The sequence below is a fragment of the Vespa crabro genome, chromosome 3 (assembly GCF_910589235.1).
Source record: "Vespa crabro chromosome 3, iyVesCrab1.2, whole genome shotgun sequence".
NCBI lineage: Eukaryota > Metazoa > Arthropoda > Insecta > Hymenoptera > Vespidae > Vespa > Vespa crabro.
Window position 1 is genome coordinate 12,969,367 of NC_060957.1, and position 7,500 is coordinate 12,976,866.

The following is a 7,500-nucleotide window of genomic DNA, read 5'->3' on the forward strand; positions in this document are numbered from 1 at the left end:
CGATACGAAGATCAAGGGGTAAAGCGTTACCACGGAATTTTACTATCCAAATTCGCTCAGCCACTGGTACGTCATTAGAGAACCGTTTTCGGCTAATTGTCTTGACGACGTGCACTCGAATTTACGCTCTGTCTATATACATACAAACATACATAAATACACACACACATATTTATATATATATATATATGAGTATGTAGGTAGTTAGGGTAGAGAACGGAAATATACATATATATAATCGTCATAGTCTTAGAAATAGCTGGCATTCCAACATGGCGTTTGCTTTTGTTGATACCATTAATTACGTTGACTTTGATACCTCTAGCGTATGATAATCACATAATAATAATAATAATAATAATAATAATAATAATAATAATGACAATAATGATAATAATAATAACAAAGTTTACTCAATTCCTTCATCCATTTCTCTTTATCTTCTTTCTCTGTTTTTTCATATATTACAACGTAACGCCGATATGGAATTTCGAATCTTTAATATCACTCGAGTATTTTCGTTAGTTGGAAAAATAAGAGGACCAAAAGAAGAAACAGAGAAACAGAGAGATAAATTAAAGTTATATTTTAGGAATATTTCGAAATAAATTTCGCGGAACGCTTTCGGTTGGGCCATGCACCAACCGAAATGTTCTTGCTATAACTTCCGAAAGAGCATAATATATGCATAACTGCTTTCTGCTGCTTTACGTAATTGTACGACGAGAATTTGTGTTGGTGTGAGTATGGATGTGCGCGAGTGTGCGTGTAGAAAAGAGAGAGAGAGAGAGAAAGAGAGATAGATAAATAGAGAAAGAGAGAGAGAGAGAGAGAGAGAGAGGGAGGTGAGATAAACGTCGTATCATTTTTACTACGAATTTATGGAAGTCCTCATTTATTTTACGTATGCCAGGGAGTAATTATGATAGCCTTAGTTCTCGGAAAATATTGCAGTTTGCCGCGGCTGCGTGCAGTCCTTACTACTAATCGTACGTGCACGTAACGTAAGCGTTTACTCGCTCGTGCTAACGAACCGTTCGAATGGCCCGCAAGCACGTATTTCCATCTCTCTTTTTTTTTTAACTCTACAACTACTCTTTCTCTCTTACTCTCTCTCTCTCTCTATCTCTCTTTCTACTTTCCCCCAGCGATTTTATCCCACGCACATCGATTCTACAAGTATATATCTATATCAATGTATGTATATATGTATGTGTACGTATGTATGTTTTAGATCGATCTATCGATAACAATAAAAGCCGCTCTTTAATTAATACACCGCGCGAATTAAAAGCTATCGCGTCGTTTTAAACGTACTACCATCAAACGGACAAAGCACGGGCTTTCGTTATCTCATTTATTTTTAATGCTACATATATATTTATCTTCGATTCGTATTACTTAAAAACTCTATCGAATTATTGAGTCGTATGAATCGAGAGGCGTATCAATAATTTCGAACGTTTGTGACGTATGAAATATAAGAATGGCTTTTTTTCCCTCTCTTTCTCTCTCTCTCTCTATATATATATATATATATCTTTCTCTTTCAGAGGACTATACTTAAAAAAAAATGATACAAATTATTATCTCGTATAGAATTATCTCGAGTATATCTCGATAAACTTTCAAATATCGCGATCGATTATTTAAAGGACTTTCTTACTACATAACGAAAGGATGGAAAACGAATGGATGAAAGGCGGTGCCAGCTAATGCGACCTAACGAAGTGAAAGCATTTCGCTGCAACGTTTATTTCGTTCAATTACATTTGGCAGCCATTCTGAAAGCCACACTGAAGGGAGAAAGAAAGAGAGAGATAGAGAGAGAGAGAGAGAGAGAGAGAGAGAGAGAAAGAAAGGGAGAATGACATAGCTACATTGTGCTTGTTTATGTTCTCACATATATCAGTCTTACGAGCACTTAAAGGAAAGAAATGGTTGCAATCTTTTGTCTCTGATTCAGTCACTTAACCCTCAGTTATATATATATATATATATATATATATATATATATATATATATATATATATATATATATATATATATATATATTATGTTTTCTTAGTAGAATATTACCGTAAGCGAAACAACAGTACGAGATTATTCGAGTGTACTCCTCGCGATATTTTCATCAACGACCTTTCATAGTCACTTGTATTTCTGTACTTTATCAAAACGAGAAGGAATATATATAGAAAGAGAGAGAGAGAGAGAGAGAGAGAGAGAGAGAGAGAAAACGAGAATCGAATAAATATTTTCTTTTAAAGGAAATTCTACCGAAAATGTAAGAAAACTAAGATAGATAGATAGATAAATAGAGATATCTATAGAGTTCGCGATAGACGCGCGAAGAAGACAAACTTCGATTTCCGCGTCGATTTCGTTTCAGATGGGCCAAACTCGGTTGGACGTTAACAGCTTTTACGACACCTCGTAGACAAGACACCAAGACAAAAGGAAAGGCCTTCGTAGAAAAGGGAGAACGTAGTTGAAATAAAGGAAAGAAAAATGTAAGGAAGTTTCGAGAAAAAGGGGACGGACAGATAGATAGGGAAGAAAGGAAAGTTAAAAAAAAAAAAAAAAAAAAGAAAGAAAAAAAAAGAAAAAGAGAAAAAAGAAAAGAAAGAGAGAGAAAAAAAAAGGATAGAAAAGAGGATGCTGCTGGAGATCGAACCTTCCACGACTTCCTGAAGAAGTAATTTCTGTCGCCTCGAAATCAGTTTCGCCGGACGTCCGTAAATTGCCGGAAGCTCGGCGCCCTCTCTGATAGCGTTCCACCTTCCACCAACCCACCCACAGTATAGCCCACCACTCAATCAACGGGAGCGAAAAGGGGGTGGAAATTCACGTAGCGGTGCGACGAGGACCGATTTCTCGTTTGCCTCTTTCTCTTTCTCTATCTCTATCTCTATTTCTCTTTCTCTATCTCTATCTCTATTTCTCTCTGTCTCTCTCTCTCTCTCTCTTTCTCTCGCATTCTCTTTTTCTTCCTCTCTTCGTGTCTACTAGGAACGAGTAGACAGCAGCGTATTCCCTCCATTTTCACCCACCGTTCACCCTATCTCTCTCTCTCTCTCTCTCTCTCTCTCTCTCTCTCTTTCTCCCTTCTTTTCCACCCCTCTCCTGTAACAGTTGGCAAAACGAATTTCCACCCCTCCTCCCTTCCCTCTTCTCTTCCCTCTTTCCTCTTTCCTCTTCCTCTTTCTAGGCAACGTTTTTCGTCCTTTTCCTGCTCGCGATCACGATGGAAAAACCGCCGAAGCAATTTACTGCTGCGTGCCGCTCGTTTCTCCGTTTGCTCTCTGACAAGAGACCGAGAATGCGATTCTTTGAACGAAATGCAGACGTTGCTCTCAGTGCATGAGGAAAAGAGAGAGATAGATAGATAGGATAGATAGATAGAGAGAGAGAGAGAGAGAGAAAGAGAAAAGGAAAAATAAAACGATAAACGAGAAAAAAAGATAATACATAAAAAGAGAAAGAAAGAAAGAAAAAACAAAAATAGAGCAAACGCGCCGATCGAACGGGGGTTGGGGAGGGCACGGCGGTGGTTGTTGTACGGAGCTACGGAACGTAGAAAATTCAACTCGATTAGTGGCGAGTAACGAGACATGATCGATATTACTTCTTTTCAACTCGTGTGGAACACGTTTCTTTCTTTTTTTCTTTTCTTTCCTTTTCTTTTCTTTTCCCTTAAGCAGCACACAAAAAAAAAAAAACGCACAATATGAATCCGTTCGCGAGGAAAATTATTACGACATGATTTTTCGATACGCGTTGTGATTCGATTAAGGGAGGGAAAAAAAAAGAAAAAAGAAAAAAAAAGGCACAAAAAAAAAAAAAGAAAAAGGAAAAGGAAAATAAAAAAACCGATCGTAATCGATATCTCGTCGTTAATATCGCGTTACGTGTGCTGACCCGAAACCTTAACGCCTCTCGAAGTTTAATAAAAATGTCGATTCGCTGACCCGTCTAAATCAACGATGGAAAAACTCAGCCGGTGGATTTTCGTATGTACGCGATCGAACCGATTCGCTTAGCGAAAAGCAAAAGTAATTTCATTAGCCAACCGGTACTCCGGAAACGATGATTGGACACGGTGTCGTGCGTTCGTAAAATGTATCGAAGGAACGAAATCGAAATGTATCGAGGACTGTAGTGCGCGCGAGCGTACGTGCGCGACCGCATTTATTTTATACCCACGTGGGATTCCATTATCGGAACAGAAAATCCAATTATTCGATAAAAGATCGAGTTATTCGGCGGGGCACAGCTTCGCTCAGCCATTCGAATTACTCGTGAATGAAATGAGGCGGAACGCAGGCAGGTTCGATTCGACTTTATCGACGACCAAGAGACTAGCAAGGATCTAAAGAGTATGAAAGAAAGATAAAGAGAGAGAGAGAGAGAGAGAGAGAGAGAGAGAGAGAGAAAAAGTGAAAAAGAGGAAGTCTCTCTTTTCCTATCGATGTCCACTATCCTATCTCACTACGATTCGATTTCGTTCTGCTCGAAATATATATATATATATATATATATATATATATATATATATATATATATATATATATAGTCGAATCGTTGAACGCGACATTATAAAGTCTTCAAGATTACATCGGATTTCGATGTAACGTCATTCGATGACATAGAAAATATTTCGCAATATTATTCCTAATTAGAAAATAATCGTGAAATTTTCTAAATGAGAGAGAAAAATAAAGAGAAATATAGTGTGTGAGATCACTATCATTTTCGTTATCCTTCACGCTGATATAATTCTATTAGAGACTCTATATATTACATTCATGTGTAGTATTATTATGTATCTATGTGTACGTGTATATGCGTGTGAGTGCATATATATGTACGCGTGTACGCGTGTACATCTTTCTGTACATAATAAACTTTATCGGGCTTTTCTCTTTTTCGATTTTGTTCTCGGTTCGTGCAAATACGTGTGTACACCCTTATCTACGTATTCCTCTATGATACTTGTTTTTGCACACGCGAGATATAGAAAGGGAATAGAGATAGATAAGAAGGAAAACGAATTGGTGCGAAAAAAAAAAAGAGAATAAAGTAAGAGACAAGGAGAGCGGGGGCAAGGGCAACGATCGGGGGTGTGCATTTAAAGGGTTTCATGCGAGACGAGTTTTAAACCGCTAACTCTCTTTCTCTCTCTTTCTCTTTCTCTGTGTTTCTCTTTCTCTCTTCAAGAGTTTTTTTTTCTTTTTCTTTTTTTTCTTTTTTATTATTACAACAAACGCAACGAAGGTTCGCGTGTTAGAACGACTTTTTCAGTCAGGAATGTAACGTCGTGACATACCGTTGTATATATTTATGCATGTACTTATTTACGTCGTGTATGATGATGTTTCCTTCGACGAACGAGCTACAAATGTTATTGCATGAAATACGCGTTGAACTTATTTCAGGGATTGCGAATAGGATGTGCCCCGTCGTACCTCCAAATGCGTGACGGCATCTAATCGAAAAATTTTATTCGTACCGTTCAAAAGTAATTTTCTTTATCTTTGTTTTCTTTGTTTTTCCTTTTCTTTTCTGTTTTTTTTTTTGTTTCCTTTTTTTTTTTTTTTTTTCTTTCATTTTTCTTTCTCCATCGTCATACAATTTTAGGGAATATTTAATAGCTTAAACGTTATCTCTTATTCCGACAGATTTCTCATAATGATTTTTCGAAAGATCAATAAAATTCTCGTATCTTTCTCTCTCTCTTTCTATATATATATATATATATATATATATATATATATATGAAAATGTAAAAAGATGTTAAAATAATTTAATTAATTAGGAAAAAATATGATTTATTCGTTGTATCTCCGAATACTTAATGAAAAATACAGGAATAATTATTTTGAGATTTACAATTTATTGTATATTTGTATGCGATAATTGAAGAGAAGAATTCCACATTATTCATTATTAAACAAAAAAAAAAAAAAAAAAGAAAGGAAAAAAAAATAAAAAGAGAGAGAGAGAGAGAGAGAGAGAGAGAAAATATGAGATCAATAGATCGAATCAAATTTAGAGTGTCATTACATATCGGAGTATACATTCTCACGATCATCAAGCTTGTATCGTGTTACGTGCATTAGTAGAAAAAAATAATAGGACAAATGAAATAGATTATCTCTTCATTGATTCATCGAGTAGATTTGTTCGATCGACGACCACAGCTCGTATTGTAAATGTACGAGCGAATTCTATTCGCGTTAGAAGTCACGAAGTCACAATGCGACCGGACGAATCTACTTCTCGTGTTACCCGTCGAGAAGGGGTTAGTCTGGTTGGAAAGATGGGGAGGGAGGAGAGAAAGAGAAAAGGAAAAGGGACACAAAGCGTTCCTCGCTGGCGCAGTACGCGAAAGTAGCAATTAGAATTCATTAGCGGAGCCATTCCAAGCGGAGGAGGAATTCTCTCGTGGCCGTAACGAGAAAGTATGCACGTCGGGAGTGAGTGACTATGGGAGGGTGGGAGGTAGGGAGAGAGGGAAGGGTTACTTCTCTTACTGTTGAACAGCTGATTTACCACGCACTTTGATAGGATATATTCTTCAAACGTAATATTATCAAAGACATTTTCAATATTAATAATTATCCTTTGACTAATTAATAATCTTCGAACGAATTTATATTGATTTATTTTTTCAAATAAATAAATATAATAATAATAATAATAATAATAATAATAATAATAATAATAATAATAATAATAATCGATAGAAACTATTCTTAATCGTTTATTACGCGTTATACCCATCGATATATACATATATATATATATATATTTTTTTTTTATTACTTTTCTCTCCCTCGGCTTTTTGATTATCAAAAATTATTTCGTTAATTAGAGTAATAAGTGGCAATGAAGTTAACAGGAAAGACGATTAATTAGCGATCTCATCGATGTTACGTGTACCTATCAGTAGAAGCGGTAGTCCATAGTACGATAGTATTAGTACTGTTAATAGTTAGAGCAGTGCTCTGTAGTAGGAAATGGAGGTGGTGGTTCGACCGATCGAAGATCGAAGGAACTAATTAAATGCGTACTTGGTTTACCTCTTCGCGGTGATCGGATCCAATAATCGTTCGACGTTCATCAGGAATCCTGTCTAATCGTCATGTAATTAGTAGAAAACTACTATACGTAGTTCAAGCACTTCGTGGAATAACGTTAGAATGTAATCGATTTTTGTTTCTTTTTTCTTTTTTTTTCTTTTATTTTTTTTCTATTTTCGTTCATTTAATATTCTAGATAATACTGATCTATTTACTTTCGAAATAACGAAAAACGTTGTTCCAACTCTCTTTCGCAATAAGAAACAATGAAATATCCAAGTACTTACTCGTGGTAATAATGAAGTTACTTAAACGTCGATAAGTACTTTAACTTCGAGCAAATTTTTTCTTTTTTTTTTTTTTTTTTCCTTTTTTTTCTTTCCATTGCTTTTCTCTTTTTCCTGATACGAGAAAA

The 7,500-nt window shown here is 35.8% G+C and overlaps 1 protein-coding gene across 3 annotated transcripts in view; it reads left to right on the top strand.

Moving 5' to 3' along the window:
- LOC124422631 (bifunctional heparan sulfate N-deacetylase/N-sulfotransferase) overlaps positions 1–7,500 on the top strand; it is a 289,672-nt gene that overhangs the window by 226,846 nt on the left and 55,326 nt on the right. The gene's annotated exons all lie outside the window — the stretch shown is intronic.